General features: G+C 34.0%; 1 protein-coding gene across 3 annotated transcripts in view; it reads right to left on the minus strand.

Moving 5' to 3' along the window:
- Window positions 1-19,369, minus strand: part of LOC408714 (uncharacterized protein DDB_G0286591) — a 98,048-nt gene that overhangs the window by 34,724 nt on the left and 43,955 nt on the right. For 2 of the 3 annotated variants that reach the window (XM_006561081.3, XM_006561080.3), the window contains exon 3: window positions 11,394-11,479. The gene's annotated coding sequence lies outside the window, so the exon portion shown is untranslated. Of the gene's footprint in view, window positions 1-6,738; window positions 6,757-11,393; window positions 11,480-19,369 lie in introns of those variants that run through there. The other variant, XM_026446397.1, reaches the window with a different exon arrangement.

Raw genomic sequence — 19,369 nt, forward strand, 5'->3', positions numbered from 1 at the left:
ATCGAGGGATATATATATTATTAGAGGTTGAACCATTGGGAGACAGAGGATTGGACTAGTTAGACTATTAAAAGCTGGAATACCTAAGGCTAAACTTGGAGGCTAGAGTCAGAATGAACGACTTAAATCATTGAAGATTAGTCATTCAGGATTAATTAAGCTAGATCATTAAGAGGAAGTCAAATCATTAAGGAAATTAAATTCCAGTAACCTGAGAACTTTATCACGAGAATATAGTGAACTGCTCGACTTCTCTTTCCTAATTCTTTTCCTGACCCTTTCTTCTCCTCTCTCTCTCTTTCTAGCCACGTGCTCCAATTCGAAACGTGGAGAAAAATACTGTACTGCGGTGTAACTCGAGAGAATCGTGTGCATTTTTACACACGTGGCAAGTACGTAAGTGCGAACGAGCCTCGGCCACGTTATTACACAGGTAATACACCTGTTACTATACCGCGTTGCGTAAGCCTCTTCAGAGGCGAACCCTCGGCTCAAACTGGCCGCAAAGAATTCCGAGTACTTTCACTCGAGATGGTGTCGCGCGTGATACACACACACACACGCATAACGTTCAATGGTATACGATGAGATCGAAGAAAAATATTTTATCGCATACCATAGAAAATGGGTAAAATTCGAGGGAGATTAATCTTGGAAAAATTATTGCACGATGGGAATGGAAACACGACTTCGAGGTCTCGATTGTTCGATGATAGCTCAACGTTTATCTGAAGATGAATGTTCATCTTCGAGGCAATTAAGTAATTAAAGATTTGGAGTTTTGGAGATATAGTTGTATTTAGTTTACACTCGTTGAAATTTTAAAATCGTTTATCGGGATGTAATAAATTATAAATTGAACGGAATGATATCGATTTATTGTTCCTTGAAGATCGATGCTATTTGAAAAATAATAATTATCTTGATATTAAAATTAAATTATTACGATACAATCATATTGTAAATAAATATTTTATATACGATTCGTGTAGCAAATTGTAACTCGGTGAGTAATCACGATCGAAATCCATGATCGAAAGTGAAACACCTGACACGGTTTTCAGATTGAGGCCCGAGAAGGAACGAGATAAATAGGATATTTATCGACGCAGGTTTAAAGTACAGATATATGTTGTATACGTGTATCTCGATTTGTAAATCGATGAATAATCGGTGAAAAGATTTTTTAAAAATAGAAAAAAGGGGGGGAAGAAAGAAATAAATAAATTTATACGTGGCACGAAACGGAACTGTATGAGTAATCTGAACCTATCGTTGATTCGACTACAAATTATCGGACGTGTACACACGATAAACTAAATCACGATCAGAAAATTTTATGACCAATCGCTTTAAAGAAACGCACTCTTAAACGAATATGTATATTTTATCTCGAGTGTTGGCAATACAATTAACCATTGTGATTACCTGTAATAATATTTATCCATTTTATTTCTATATTCATTTCACTATCGTATATTTATACCGATCAATAAAATATCTTTATCCTAGTAAATATCGATAACTTTTATTCGAACAGACAAATTTATTTCCGAAAAGTTCGTTTTAAGATAAATTTGTACGTAAAAGAAAATCTTCGTCTTCGAAATGTACTATTTTACGCGACATTAAACAAATCTTATCTTAAAAATAAATGTCGCAAAATCACCATAAAGTAAAGTAAATCGTGGAAATAATAATATTCGATGAATTATTAATGTATAAAAAAATTTTTCCTCCAGATAGCAATCGAAAAAGGAAAAAATTAAACAATCGTAGCACATTCTTCCAATTAATCCTCAACAAAAAGATCCTCCACATCGATCGTGGTTATTTGTTCCATCGTCCAAGAAAATTTCCTCGAAGACGATGCATTAAAACACGGTAAGTGGCAATTTGCTTGAAGCAACTAAGTTTCCAACTAACTCGCTCTGCTTTCCTTCGCATTGCCACTCGTTCCTCAGTTACGCCTTCATTATTTCGAACAAAAGAAATAAAAAAGAAAGAGAGAGAGAGGGAGAGAGAGAAACGTTTCTCGCATTCTAGTAAATCGGTGGCCATCTTTACACGTTTCTATTGAACATGACATAACCCGTACTACGAAGTTTCTTCGACTTTCCCCGACCCTTCCCCCCAAGTCAAATGGCCGCGCCACGTCTATAATTTTTGATATTACATACCATGGTTCGAGGCAACAGATGTTCCACCGTAAGTCAAACCGCTATTTACATAATACATTTCTCCCTGTTAAAACGTTGGACCGTCCACCTGTGATCGAATAACGATAAAAGCGAAAAATCGAGTTTATTAAAAACCCGGTTGTTTTTTTTTTTTTTTTTTAAGTTAGAAAATAATTCTGTGGAAATGGAAAAGAAAGAAAAAAAATGATGGAACGATTTCTTGTTACTGAAAAATATGTTTTCACAAACGAAACGTTTTTATTTCATTTTATTTGTCGCAAGAATTTCTGAAATAATTCGGAATTCGAATTAATTGGAATCGATAACAAGATCTGATTCCGATAGAAAAAGTACACGAGGCTGCATAAAATATCTGCGAGTAAAGAAAGGGGATCCCTTGTCTTTTGTCACTATTCCGCATGCATAATTAAAGTTTTCCACTCGGCCGATCTTTCCGGTGACCTATATCTCAATATGGCATGAATTATTAAACTTCTTCCAAATTCTATGCGCCTATCTAATTATATTGAAATTATGTGTGAACTTGCCAACAAAAAATAGTTTATTTGCAAATAGAAAATCTTTTTATAGTATTCGCAATATTCAAAAATCGTTCCATTTAAAATTATTTTTCTCTGGAATTTAAACTGGAATTTATCATTTCACTTATTTCTTTCTTTCTTTCTCTTCAAAATACTTGAGGGATACACTCGTGCCCATCACTATCTATACGTATAATTAATTTATCATTTCTCGCTCAAATGAAACGATAAAAATAAAGGATGGAAAAGGTTGTTAGCCACACTTGATAAAGTGAAATTATTGTCTCGCGTAGGTTGGAATAACCTACACGTTACACGCCAACTTAATCTTATGTGACTGGTGAATATGAGATGCACGGTGAAAACTTAGCTAACGACATCGGTTATCCGACAGAACTATTTTCTCCCTGTCTTGTTACAAGATCTGTCGTAAGATAATATTTCCATACTAGTTTTTTTACAAAATAAAGGTTTCTTATTCTTTGGTATAGCTCGAATCATAGTAGGCAGAGATTGTGCGAAATGGACAATGAGAAAATTCCTCTTGAAGCAAAATAATAGTAAAGAAGAAAGTGATACGTGCATTTAATTCATATCATATAATTTTTTTCCACTTCATAATTGATATTTTTTTACTCTATCCTATTGATCCAAAGTGAAAGGAAGTAAGTATGAAGAATTGGCAATGAAAGATTAAATCCTGAAAACGATAAATTCACGAAATACCAATCTTTAGCAAGCTTTGAATTCCTTCCTTCATTTTTGCCAATCTATTATCTCTTCTTTCTAGGAGCCAACTACCCTCCAGTTTCTATCCCGTCGAGCACACAAGAAACAATCCGTTTAAAGTGCTCCAACGTTGAGTCAGCTTCTCTCTTCCTTTCTTTCGCTTCGAAACTAAAAATTCGCAAAGAATTTCAACATTTACTTGCAGTAGCCAGTTCGACCGTGAATTGAATTCGTGTTACGACATCGCGCAATTTTTCCTTTCGCCTGGAATTACGCGCGCTCTTCGAAGCTGATTCGGATCGTGAAAGCTCGAACGCGATGAAATTATCCATAAATGTACATCTATATATATACAAGGTGGAAAAAAATAATGGACATAGAGGACGTAATGTTTAATCAATTAATTTTGCATTAATTTCTTCTTATTTTTTCCACGATACAATCTTTCGCCAATTTCTTTCCGAGCAAAATATTAAAAATTTGTTTCAATTTTTATTTCATTACAAAAGGAATCCATCTTTCACTCGTGATAAAATGTTTACTTCTATATATCATCCATTATCTTCTTTTTTTCTTTTTTTGCAATTTCTATCCGTGGTTTAAAGAGTCTTTTTTTGCACGCGGATCAAGGCAATAAACTCTTGAATCATACATGAAGGAACGTGGAGTTTACTTTCGCGTGTTAAAACTCTCGATCGTACGTTAACAAGCCTTAATCGTCGGCTAATTACTTCAAATTTCGTAATTAAAGAATTTCTAATCAGATTCGTTGCGTGATGTTCATTCTACGGTATATATGTACATACACGAAGAAAGAAAGAATTATTTTTTTTAAATGTTGTTAGTTTACAGTTGAAAGTGATCGAACGGGTATTGGGCAGGTTTTTCATTGAAGGATTATTATGTGTAATGAAATGGTGAATGTTCAGAATTGAATGAAGCGTTAGTTTGAAAAATAAACACTCACAGATTCACGATTCACATAATTAAGTATCGTTTTACATGTATTAGAATATATAACCTTTGCATTCAATGGCTTCCTTTTTCGTCTCGAATTCTATTAATCGATCCTATTGTCTTGAGAATGTAGGAACACAGAGATTGCCAACGATTTCGCAATTCTAACATTCTTATTAATATTTCATCGAACGTATGTATCATGCTGCTTCTGTTAAATATTTTTCATTCAATTTGCCAATAAACTCTACAATCCTCCATATAATTCTTTAACGTTCTTCCTTAACTATTATGCAATTATATCTATTTATTCTTTCAGATCAAACAAAACAGCAAAGAAGAATTTGAAAATTTAAAATATGAACAAGAATTTATTTCTGATCGAACGTATCGTTCTACTCTTCTTTCCTCGAAAGAATAAAAAAGAAATGGATCACAGAGAATATTGTTACACGGAGATAGGATCTATTATATCGATCGCGAACCAGGTTTTTCAGGAGTGGCCACGAAGTCCGAGCTGGGCTAATTCGGTCGCTCGGCTCAAATCGCGTTTGCCCGGTTTAATCGGTTGAAAATCACAGCGCGCTCAGACGCGAGAGAAAACCGAGGCCTTCTAAACGCCAACTTAATTCCTAGAGAACCGACTGTAATTAGACGGTCGAGTTGACTTTTTGCCTGGGGAGCGCGTGAAACGTTCGCGCTCGAAAAGCTGCAAGAGGAGAAAGCTGCACCCAGAAGTTCAGGGAGGGGAGATGAGGCTTCGTTAAAAAAGTTCAACGCGAGCTTAGATGCCTCTTGTTCCCTTTACTTTGACGCAGTTTCGCGGAATTATCGTTGAAAGTAACGGGTATGTTGCTTTGTGCACGTTTTTGAACAGAATATATTTGGCGAAATAGAAAGTGATAATGAATAAATGTGCGGAAAATTTGCGAATAATTAGTTCTTTTTTGAGAATCGTGTAATTTTTTACCTTTGAATACCTTTGAAAATATTTGTATCGTTAAGGGAAAATCGATCTCGTAAAGATGAAGAATAATCAAAGTCGAATAATGTTATCAAGTAAAAAAAAGAAGAAGAAGAAGAAGAAAAATGAAAGTTACTCTGCATAAGTTTAACGATGATTAGAACAAGAATTCGACTTAGAAAATACGAGAAGAAGGTATAGGATTTTTCGAAATATTGAATTTTTCCCTCTGAAATTTTTTCTCGCGTGCGCGAATTCATTATCGGGATATCATAAAGGATATTGCAAGTGGAAAGAAATCGAATAGGAATTCCGAAAGTTAAAATAAAATAAGAATGTTACGCGGATCTTTATTTTATTGCTATCCAAACATTTCAATCATCCATATAACTCGATGATCAACGAAACGGTGAATGGACATAAAACGACGAGACGCTACCGTATGCGTCAGTAACAAATGCATAAAATTTAAATGGGCATTATCATCGCATATTTGGATTCTTGTAACTAGCAGAAGCCAGTAATCAAATACCGGCAAGTCGATAGCTAATATTAAAAATCCTGCTTATAATACATTCTGCTTATACGTCCCTACATGACTAAGAGGGAGAATTATTCAGATTTTTGTAAAACGATATGAATCCAAATAAAATTTTCTTCTTAAATCTTACGTCCAGTTTGTATCAGTATATACAGATTTAAATATATATATATATATATATTTTTTTTAAATATTATTTTTAGATTATACACGCTGTCACAATCGCGTTAAATGTCATTTTTGTTATTCCAAAATCCCCTATCGAATAAATTTCATTTCATATATTTTTATCAAATTTAATATACAACCTATAAAAACCATTACATTACATTAACTCGTGCCTTATATCATTACGACTTCTATGGTTGTAAAATCGTACAGAAATTAACATCAATAAAATTTTACTTTACATAATATTATATACATAATCCGCCAACTAATCATATTGATTATACTTTCATAAAATTGTCATCGTAAAAAGAATTACAACACTCGATTGCTCTAAAATATTGTCATTGAATAAAATTTACAAAATAAGAGTAAAAAATAACAGAATATATATTGGATGGATAATAAAAAAATCTTTATGAAAATACATTTCTACTCCTACCAATATCATCAATATTACCTTTCACAAATTATTCCTAATAAAATCTCTACCTTCCAAAACTTAAGATACCTTAATTCTTATCATAAAGAATCCCTCCAACTTCCACAATTATCATCACCATTTTTCACTATGAATCTCTACGACAATCTCCTTAATCCCTAATCCCATTTCCAAACCCTCATAGTTCAACCCCCCTCCCCCTACCTCTCGTTTACCTGTTAGCAGCGGCCACGCGAGGATGATAGTCTTTTCGAAGCCATGGAAGCCACTTTTTCCATTCTCTCAAACCCTCGAAGAGGCAGAGCAGCAACACCAGTAAATAAATAATAGAATTTAGCCAATGAAGGCGGCTCAACGTCGTTGAAATAGGTCCGAGCACTGACCCCACGAGCTTCGATCCGTCGCGAGACCGCGCTTAATTGAACCTCCTTGTGTATATATATGTATCTGTGCACACGCCTATATAAAACGTGGATGCAAGCGCGAGCACAGCGCCCACGTGCAATTTTAATCTATGCGCGTGGCTGCATTCAACACCGTACGCATGTCGCTAACGCGAAAACATCGAGATGCGATTCCGGTTGTTCCTCGCCACGAGGAAGTCGTTTCGAATTAAGATTCGAGCCGCGTGTTCGAATGTGAGCGGGTGTACGGTTTTATTTATTTATTTTGTTCGAATTTTGTTCGAAAGGTTTGCGGGGGTGGTTGGAAATAGAGATTCAATTGAGAGAATGAGGTGAAGGGAAAGGGTTCCCTTAATTTATTCCAAATTATTGGAAAATTATTTTTAGATTTATGATAATTACGATATTTCGTTGTGTTATTTTTCTAAAGTAACTTTTTTCTTTTAGAGGGGGGGAAAAATGTTGAATAGAAATTGTGAAATTAGGTATCTTGCAATTATCATTTTGAAAGATACGATACTGCGTATCTGTATGCTCCTTTGTGTCTAATATAGTACACACGAATGATGGAATATCTGGATGAACCGGAAGGCTGAATCACGAGATATCTTCGGTCTATATTTTGTCAGTAGGTGTACAAAACGTCTGTTCAGAACTGTATCAAGCTATTTAATGTTAAAAAGATAAAGATGTACGAGCCAATGACCTCTTAGTTTTCCTTTAACCCCATTTTCCTCTTCAATATTCTCGTATCCTTTCGCGCCATTCTTTCTTATCTTCTCCTTTTCACGTAAATTTCAAATCTAATTTAATCAAATCCGCTAATTAATTGTTATTAATTAGTTTTCCATTAGATTAAAAATTTTATTATTCGATCACACATCTTTCCTTCTTAATTTTTCAAATTAATTTCCGCGAAATCCTTTTTTCTTCGGATTGACATTAATTCTTCTTCTCTTCGTTACGTTCTCTTTAATTTTATCCACTGTATGAAATCTTCTATTCTTCTTCCGTGGCAATTTTAGCATTGAAAGCAGCCAGAAATTAGCCAGCGATCTAGATATGGACCGTGGAAATGTTTAATGCAGATTGCTCCATCTCTCGGTCATTGCTCGATTATAACCCCTGTTTATTATCAATGCAACGGTTATACTGTATATATAAGCAAGATTTCACTGCCAATCAACAAGATGTGAATGGTTATATTGTAGTGTGTATAATGAAGTTTATTTTATATCGTTAATGAAGATAGAGATCATGAATAAATAAAACTTAGCTTCCTTAAAATAATTCGTAATATTAAATAGATATAAATTTAGAGTAATTATAATAAAAAAAAAAAAAATAGAAAGTGGATGTTATTTGAAAATTTGGAATGGATCAATCTCCATTTATCATCATGTTCATTATTTTATTTATATCTATCATTGATAATGCGATTTTAATGTTAATTGTTCCTATTTTAAGAGATTATATTCTCATAATTATTGTATTTTAATGTTAAGATTAAATGCAGAAAATAAAAGGAAAATGACTTGTTGAAAAAATACCTTATTAAAACATTCGCTGGTCTTTGATAATTTTTTAATTATAGTACTCTCGGTTTTCATAAATGCTTTCTCGTTGTAAACGCTGGTTTTCACGATGTTTATAAAGCGTAAACAAAATGTTTTACATTATATTTCTTCAAACACTTGCTACTTGTTCAAAAAATATTCGACACAAATTCAAAAATTTTTTTTCCTTTCAATTAACACGAAACGAACGTGAAAATTAATAGGATCTGTTCAAATATTTCCAGTTTTCGATGTATTTTTGACAATCTTTAATTAATTTAATTATTGGCGAATTCTTTTGACGAGATTATTAAAGTAAACTGATTCGTTAATTCTTAATGAATGCCTTTTCGAAAATAAACTACTGGTTTTTTATGTTCAAACTTTTTAAATATTTTTCTATTTCCAATTTATATAAAACTCGTTGTAAAGTTTGTTTTTATTTTAATACACAAATGCAATTAAAATTGAAAACAGGTTTATTAATATTTTATATACTTATATTCGTGAAATTTTAAAATATTAATTAATTATTACATGAAACTAAATTTCTAGTTTCGTCTTAATTTAATATCAGATACAATCCTTTTAATTACATTTACGAATTACATTTCAATTGCCAAGAAATAAAAAATAATTAAAGGTAGATAAGAATAAATAAAAATAACAAAAGTAATTAAAGAAACTAATCCAAAGAATCTAAATGAATTCTGTGCTTAATGCCTATCTCCTTCCAATTATCTTTGCAAATTAAGAACATATATAATTAATTATATTATTTAATAAACCTAAACTCACACACTTTAAATATATATATAGTCTCTTCCACAATATCTTTTTCGTTTATTTAAAAATATGCAACAAATGAACTATCCACACAAATATTCTATTATCTCCAAATTTGTCCTAATTAATATTAATATCCAAAGAAAAACCGAGATAATTAACATCCTCATTCCAAACTGAACATCGTTCCATAATGGAAAACTTATCAATTCTTCTCTAGACATCTCATTGCATTAATTATTTTCCTAAAATGAACGTCATTGGACGTGGCGTCGGTTGCATGAAAATTAATCCGATTTGCTAGTCGATCAATCCATTATTAACGAATCGAGCCGTATACGTTTTATCGATCAAAAGTTTAAAATTACATTATACATAATATAATCGCACAAATAACAAAAATTTTACGTAACAACAAACGTTTTTTTAACACGAAACTTTCCATTCGATTTCCAGAAAAGTCAATTATTAATATTTTCGAATTCAAAAATTTTGAAGAAAATTAGGAAACAAATAATAATAAATTTTTCTCCGAGCCCAACCATGTATTAATTTCGTATCGGTGATTAAAATTAATTGAAAATTCGACGTATTCGGAAAGCAATTTCAAACTTTCGATCAACGGTGTGTACCCCTTTCAGATATAATAAAACGGAACACGCCAGACATGTTGGTGTCATTCAAATTTATCATCGTGTATCCAGGAAACCGACGTTGATTTTCACTCAGTCGAGACCCTATCCTTCAATCAACCAATATTACGAGAGGAATTTAGTTTTCGATCGATAAATTAATCGAGATTTTATTTAATTGCGCATAATTCAACTTGATGCGCGGATCATCGAAAGAGGGAAAGAGATCCCCCTTCGCATAAAAGTTCAGCTGCTAGTTTATACGTTTTCCGGTTCACATTTTTCCCATATGCGGGCATAACTGCTCAGTCACTGAATAAATTAACGCTTTACGATGACATTCGGCTCGAAAACCGAATGAACATTTAAGGAATTCCCCAGATTATCCCGAGATATAAGGAACGTGTCATATCTCTAACGATTCCTCGAATTATTTCGAAAAATGTAAATGTAGGCTTTTTACATATTATAAATAAAAATATTTCTTTTCCTTCTTTTTTCCCCTTGTCTTTCGTATTATTACATTTCTAAGGAATTGAAATATTTCTCAGAATAATCAAATTACAGATAAAAAAAAATACATTATAATCATTTTTGTAAAAATGATCGATTGCACGATTAAAAAAAAATAAATAAATAAATAGATATTGCATAGATTTTAATAAAACCTTCAAAAATATCATTTCTTTAATAAACGTTAAACACGATCGAATCAATTTTTACCAAAATATGTAGTGCAAAAGCTTTTCTCGTTTGACGAACTGTACCTTTCATCATCGACGAGTGGGTGTAACCGAGCTTGTAAGGGTTTCTATGTGAACGTGGCAAGTGGCGTTACTTGGTTTACGATCGTTCCAATTGCGGTCGTGGAAAAAAAAGAAGAAGAAAAAAGAGAGACGAAATCGATTCCTCTGAAACCGCAATGCAAACGACCGTTATTGCCATACCACTCGCGAAGGCTATCGGGCCGTGTGTTAATAAAATGCATTTAAGGAGGGGTGGGAGGGAAAGGAAGGAAGAAAGAAAGAAAGAAAGAAAGAAAGAAAGAAAGAAAGAAAGAAAGAAAGAAAGAAAGGAAGGAAGGGAAAAAAAAAAAGGTTGTCATCATACATGGTGGATTGATTTTAACGACTGTCGCTTTCTTTGGACCTTCGATAACGATGTGTTGAGTATCTCGTAAAGTATTTGTTTAAACGGCTCGTTACATTGTGTTAAATGAACGCCGTAAAAACGGTGTTTTGCGAGGAGAGCCTTCCAAGTTTTTACAATCAGGTAGCAGTTCGATTAGTTTTGCTGGTTATAGTTGTAAATAAACTTGGAAAGAATTTTTTCATTAACAAATTGATCCCGTCGAGGATAACCATGATATTTTGTTATAAAGCTGTTTCCAACAAAGCAATTGTTTAAACACGCGTTTCTTTAAAAGAATCTTTTCATTCTTGATTTAATATGGATTTCATAATATAAATAATTAATATAACGTAATACTTACAATTTCAATTGCTGTTTATGCAGAAAAACCAACAGTCAAAGATTGTTACAGCATTATTGGCGCTTCGATATGATTCACAGACGTATCTGAAAAAAAGAAAAATTCAAAAATTATTTAAGAAATGTATATTTCTTAACTCCAAAATACCTAGAATCGTTCTTCTATTGTTATTATTATTATTTCTTTCAAATAAATTTCAATATCCTGAAAAACTGAGAATACATATCTCTCAGAGTTGACCGGCGATTCGACCGATGGCACGTCGAAGAATACAACGTTCACGCGGCCACAGGAGCGATGATCGAAAGGGGTTGCGAGAGACGTGGAGAGAAATGGGCAGAGAGGGACGAAGAGAGAGCGAAGAACACAGCAAGGGGGGTTTGGCAATGCGACAAGCGCGACGCTGAAAATAGCAACGGGGTAGGGAGTCCGGTTTATAGTTAGCTTCTCTTATAGTTAGCCGCTGACTAGCTCTCTGCAGAATGCGAAATGGGTCTCCCAACTTTCTCTCTCTTTCTTCTATTCTCCTTTTCTTTCCCTTCTCCCTCTCATCAAACTCTTCTTTATCTCCCGCGAATTCGCAGACATACTCGTTTCCAGTTCGCCTCTCCTTCGATCCTTTATTATCCTTTTCCCCCATCGTTTCCAGAATACAAACTTCGACACACCCCACACCTCACCCCCTAGTTTTAATACACTCTCGCCGCGTCTATTTTGGCCGAGTTTATTTCTGAATGTGGCGGTCTATCGTGGACGTCAGGATCGTGGACGTTCCTCTTTCAGATCCACGTCTCTTGGCCCAGACTCCGCGGATGCCGGAATCTTGGGGAAAAAGAGGAACGAGAGCGCGATTTGCTCGGGTCGGGAATGAATTCCAACGACACGTTGCGAGGGGTGAACGTGGGTGAACGTGGAAAAAATTATGTAATATCATTGTGTAAAACTTCTTTTTTTTTTATAAAAGTTAATCAAGAGAAAGAATCGTTAATGTTGCAATTTATATCGTAATTATATTATACGAAATACCAGTGTTTCCATGCCAAAGTAATCATATTTATATTTCTCAAGAGAGATTAAATTCTTAGCAAAAAAGAAAAAGAATAGAATTTTTCTTCCGTTCAAACGAACATATGCTCTTCACCAATCATCGAAGGAATTATACTTGAATGAATCATAATTTTCTAATGCAGCATATTCACTTAACACGAGGGTCTACTTCATCCAATGCTTTTATACAATCAATAAGTAAATTAGATTCTACGCGAATTCACACGTTGAAACGAGAGAGATGAGCTCGTCGAATGAATAGCTCTCTTAGAAAATGGCTATTAGAGTGGAGTAGGTCTCGAGTAAACTTGATAATTCATGACGAAGAGGTTTGCTACATCATGTAACACGTGCACACGTTGTGGAAATCAAACTTCTAACTTGAGTATTAGCAATGAATGAATAACGACGAATCATGTAGCGTAAGCAAGAAAATCCTAGACTTTAGAAGATCGAACAATTTATCGCGATGAATAAATATGTATCGAATTAAATCCATCCAACCAATAATCTTTTTCCAAATTTTATTCGAATTTTATTTCGTACCTCATCATCGTTTCAGATTTCTTCTCGCTATTTCTTATATTCTGTTTCTAATTCTATTATCGTTATCATTACACATAATCTCATTATAAATAATCTCTTTGTATCTCCTTTTTCTTCCTAATCTTCTTAATTTTTTTCCATACGTTCAACCACAAATTGCTCGCTTATTGTATTCATAAATATCTTGACGGTGTTAATTACCTTCAATTTATCAACCGTTTATTATTGACAACCGTCACGAACGAAGCTACTTTATACGCGTCATACTTAACACAGGAACCAGCGAAAGATTGACGGAAAGCGTCAGAGATTAAATACAAACACTTGAATTCAAAACAGCGAGGGAACATAAGAAAGCTTTTCAGAAAAACTGCAAGACGGTATGATTTAGCGAATTTCGATCCGTGAGAAAGGTTTCGTGGAGCAAGAAGCGTTTAAAACTAAAATAAATAAACGAGAGAGAGAGAGAGAGAGAGGCGAGAGAAAAGAATGAACGAACGGGTCGAAAAAGTTCCACGATTTCTAGCTCTTGCCGCTCCTTAATTTCTCGATCCAAGAAAGAGAAATACACTTTGTAATATGACTTTTGCAATTTGATTTTTAATCAAGAAACATTGTTAAAAAAAAAAACGTGTAACGTGACAATTTATTAATCGTAATGCGAACAATAAGCAAGGAATTTTATTAAAACGAATCCCTTCGTTCGAGATGGCTGATCAAGAAAGATGATCGCTCGACGTCCAATGAAAGCTGTTTTCCGTGCGTGACTTCCGCCGGATTCGCGTCGACAATGCTTCCATTGATAAATAGACGGTCGTGCGCGCGTTTCACACGAGTCGATATCGGGTTTGGAACGTTATTGAAACGAATATTTATCATAGAATAAAATTTCGATAGATTAATTATACTCGAAATAATTTTTGTTTCGTCCGATAAATTGTTCCATTGGAATGATATATATTTTTTTTTATATCACTGTTATATTTAAATTAAAAATATCAATTGTTCGTCGTCAATTAAAATATATTTGTATAAAATAAAATGTAATAATTTTTACTGCTATCGAATCAAACGTTACATTTAATTACAAAATATAAATTATCCTTATCGATGGTATTTTAATTTATTTCTTTGATTCCAAGCTCGCTGAATTTTTTTTACACGTGGTTCAATACTTTATGTTGCAATTATTTTCCTCTGATAATTTTGTTATATAAACGTGTATTCGAAATTCGGTCATTGATTACTATAATTACAAACTTTTACTTCTTTAATTAATATAGCCACGATCCAAATGTATCTTTTCCACACAACCGGTCATCAGTCCAGTAATTGGAGCACAACGACGTTAATAAGTTTGAAATTACAATCGACATACATTTACTTGCTTAGGGCGAGAAAAAAACGATATATGCATTCGTTATGCATTATAATCATAATGAATAAATCATTAAGACAATAGAGCATCTTAATAACACAATAGAATCTCCGTTCTTCTCACTGGGATAACAAAGTTACGTGACCGTCTCAATAAAAAAACATGGATAACATAATTGGCTCTTGAAATTAATATTAAATACTTTAAAAAAAAAAAAAAAAAAAAAGAATTTAACAAACAATATTTTCTCCTCGCATAATCATCCATTCAATTCTAACGTCTAACTAGAAATTTTATCTACATTTAAGCATCACTACACTTTTTCACGAATAAAAAATTAATTATTCATCCACTAAAGCTATTAGCTTTTCCAATTTCTACGCGTCTCTCTGTAAAAAAAAAATATTCCCACTAGATCCAGACGAATGAAAAATCATCAATCCCCATACTTCGGTTAATTATCATCAAAGACCATCCAACAAAACAGAAAAGCCACTTTTTAAAGCCTGAACCCTTCAACAATTTCAACGATTCCTCCCAATCGTATCATTCAATCTTCATCCTCGCTCGCATCATCCGTATAATCCAATAATTATAACCCCGGGCCGCCTCGCCGAAAGAAATAATCTTATTCCAACCAGTCGGGGCCAGTCCAGCTCTAAAACTAGCCTTTGCTTAGAGCCTTGACTCTACCTGACGTCCACACGGTCCTAAACCATCCGAACGACCTATTCTCAATTACTCCTCGATTCCATCCTCCTCGATATATATATATATATATACACAACATCGGCGCGTATATAACGTCGGTCTCCCCTCGGACCAAACCGATAACAATCCTAACGCCAGAATCCACAATGCAACGAGGCATTATAACGTTATGCGCGCCGCGGGCTGTCGTCGTTAGACCGAATGAGCCCCGTCCTCTAATTACAAGCCTCTTCCGACTTGACTTTTACGAGACAGGCCGGTATATACGATACGATATACGAGCAATGCCCGCGACAAAATAATTAACCTAAACGAAATTCGCCCCTCTTAACCTGTTATCGCGTTAATTCCCGCTCGAAAATATTTTAGATCCGCCATAATTTGATAATTTCGAAACTTGGCTCGATTCGCGAAATCTCGAAGCCGATAAATTTATTTATTTATTATGATGATAAATCATCCAGATTTCGAACTTTTAAGACGAGTACTTTCAAGTTTCTTTCCCTCGATGAATCTTTATCGAGTGTATCTAAAGGCAATGATTATATAAGATAGAAACATCGGTCTTTTTCTTTTCCTACGAAACTTTGGAAATTCTAAAAAATGAAAAGCGAGCATCAATCATACGATCTCGATATATTCTTCGCCGTCTAATTATCAAGGATATACAACTTGGAAATCCTTCTTTGCCGCCTTTAACGAATTAAACTTTTGAACTCTTCGAGAGCCACGATCAGTATCACCGTGTTACTACGGTTCCGAAACGTACGCTCGTACGTACGCTAACATCAAATTATAAATAGACTGAACTATCCCATTTATCAGCGTCAATAGAGCCGTAAATTTCGCGGCTAACTGTTCTCACTTTACCATCTGGACAGGACCGAGGTGTCCGCTCGCCGCTAGAGAGCCCGGGAAGAGAGGCTCTCGGGATACGCTGCAATCATCCGCGATTTTCAGGATCTTCCGCTGACTTCCTCCACGTCAACCATCTTAGATTCACGCCGGATAGTACCATCGGGTCGTGTTAAATGGCCGGCGCAACTATCTAGATCCAAACTGACTATTTCTTAGTATAAAAGGGAATACGAGGGATGGTGGGGGGAAGGAAAAAAAGGAAAAGAAAGAAAGAAAAAAAAGGAAAGGAAGGGAAAGAAGTAGACAACGAGATTCGAACGCGCGATCCTCTCTCGGGGCGAAAAGCGAAAATTCCTCTCCTCGCGAGTTCTATCTACGTTGTATTATATTTCAGCTTGTTATTTATTGGGACAGCGTCATCGGTGCCGGACCTTTGTCGAGATTATCCTCGTGTGTCCTCGCGACACAGCGCGTATTAATATTCAATTTGCGCCGGTTCCTCGACGATGTACCGAGAGATAGACCATCGTGATTGCCCGCCGCGTTATTACGTGATTATTTACGACGCGGTGTCGTTGGCCGGCATTTTAATTTCCTAGTGGGTGTCGAATTTTCTCGACGGAGACAAGTTTAACTCGCGGACAATTTCGTGGACAAACGACGGGGGCGTTTTCAATTGTTTCTAGAATTTATCTATTATATCGTGTTATTATTTCGTTAGGATGTTTTCGTTGTTTTTTTAATAAACAAATATAAATTATATTTGCATATATAAATGAATTGAATTCTTGAAAAAAAGATGTGAAAATATTAAATTTTTTGCTTTCCTAGAAGAAAACTCTTTAATAATTATTTTTTTCACTATTTGAATCATTTGTATTTTTTTTTATATTATTGTTAATTGTTTATCTTTTCTTCAATCGAATAATATATTTAATTTTTAGTGTCTATAATGAGAACGGAATCCAATTATAAAAAAAAGAAAAATTATAAATACGAGGAACAGTAAAAGATAAAAGTGTAATGCGTTAATGTAATATACGAAGGTGTTAAAAGAGAGACTATAAAACTTTAAGAGTTTATTATACTAATTGAGAGGAAGTGGAAAAAATGTTTAATCAGCATGTGTTGTAAAATCAGTATTTTCGATGTTAAACACCTTTGCAATCGTTGTCCTTCGTGCATTTTAATGAGTTTAATTTATTTATTCACGGCTGATAATATATTATAATTACTACAATTAATGAAACGCGTGCATACATATCAGATGAAAAAAAAATGGAACAAGAGAAAAATAATTCTGACATCGAATAAGTGTATGCATTTACATGAAAGGGAAAGACGTCAAAAACTTTTTATTATGAAAGAGCAAAAATAAATTTTTAAAGCTGGCTTCATTATACTAATTTCATTTAGTACTAATTATCCATTGTTCCTGCATAAAAAGTTTTTTTTATATGAAAAGATCTTTTCAACATAACTCCTCTGAAAATTCTTCAAATGAGAACAGAATTGTATTTAAACTCTGCTCTATTTTATTCCACATTCTAAACAATGAACGTTGTTTTAAATTAAAAACTTTACATACTGCCATAAAGAAAAAATAATTTTTTAATTATATTTACTATCTAAGCAATGAACTACCATTCTAATTCACAAATTCAAATTTTACATTACATTATATTATCCATTATTTTATATGGATACATTTATGATTTAACAAAAAATTTAATGACAATTATAAATAATTGCGATTGATGTATTAATTTCAACTAATTCATTTGCCTAGTCTCGTTAGAATAAGAATAATAAACACAATTGAAAAGAGAAAACAATTCCCTATTCAACTAAATATCCCCAACATCCAGGAACGTTTTCCTATCATTAAGAGACCACAAGATATACTCCACCTAACACAGAATAATCACGGTCCGCCATTAAAGCAGGCCGATCTCGTCTGCTTATATAACCGCAAGACAAAAGATTTGAGCCGAGCCAAAGAGAAAATTACGAGGTACACCCATACAGATGAACATGTTTTTGAGATCACTGGTATATATCAAAGAGAAGAATTTTTCTATTATTTTCAAGCATTGTGTTGAAGAAAAATTCTTTAAATCATTACTCCCATATCCTTCATGAATATTTATTTATTAACAAAAACAATATTCTATAATAATAAAATTTCTTTCAACATTTCTATTTCTCGCACAACCTAAACCAGATCAGAATTAATAATTTTAACATTACTATTCATCCTTAAAATATTATAAAATATTGGAATTTTGCTTTCAAAATTTGCAAAACCTTCTAATCTCCTATTTTAAAAAAAAAATCAGAATCAATCTGGCTTCTGGATCTCTTTTTACCTAACTATCGTCACACTTATCCAATTCTAACTTCTGAGAAAAGTAAATTGATAAGAATGAAACAAAAACTACAACTTGCAACACTACGACGTTTTCACAAACAGTGAATCACGCAGGGTGCATTACATAGACATTCATTGCGTCTTCCAATCGCCCAATTCGGCCTCATTCACGCGGTGAAATAAATGTTTACCGGGGGCTAGCTAGGTCGTGAAGATTTCGCGACGTCCACCCATTATCAGCATATTTCAGAAGCTCCTCCTTAAGGACCTTGGAGGCCCGTGCCCCGTAATAACACAAAACCGGCTAGCTCCTCTCTCTCCCTCTCTCGCCCGCACCTACACGTATCTCTCTCTCTCTCTCTCTCCCTACGCACAAGCTAAATGAATGCAGTCGCTTATAGCTACTGGATACGAAGATTACCCCGAAGGTAATCCTGATCGTACGCAGCTCTCGAAAGGATCCCTCCTCCGGCTAGATTTCTCCTCTCGTGCCTCTTTTCTTTTCTTTTTTTTTTCTTTCTTTCTTTCTTTTACCCATATCTCGTGCGCTGACGCGCGCAGTGGTATAGGATCCACAATTTTTACGGGATCGAAATCCTGTCTCTCTCTTTCTTTTTTTCGAATCATTGGAGCTGGTGATTGAAAAAATATGTTTTTTATTTATATCTTTCGTTTGGGGATTCTTGGATTCTTTCTTCCTTTTCTTTTTACTATTCTTCTGCACATTCGAAGAAGTTAAATGTTTGCCAAATGACGTAACTATGATTTTAATTAATTGTTGCTTTACATTAATTATTCTTAAAATTTTCTTGTGTCTTTCAAAGTGATTAGATTTGAATATTAATAATTTAACACCAAAGGGGAAATATTTCACGCCATTCAACGAATATCCCCTAATCACGAACGTCACAAAAACTTTCTAAAACACTCGAGGCTCAATAAAAAGGATCAATGGCTATCTCTTACAACCCAAAAACGACAAGATATCCGTGTATATCCCTCCTCGTGTTCGACCTTGTGGTTCGAAGAAGAGGAAAAAAAGAAAGAGGAGAGGAAGAAAAAAAA

Source organism: Apis mellifera, linkage group LG2 (genome assembly GCF_003254395.2).
Source record: "Apis mellifera strain DH4 linkage group LG2, Amel_HAv3.1, whole genome shotgun sequence".
Taxonomy (NCBI): domain Eukaryota; kingdom Metazoa; phylum Arthropoda; class Insecta; order Hymenoptera; family Apidae; genus Apis; species Apis mellifera.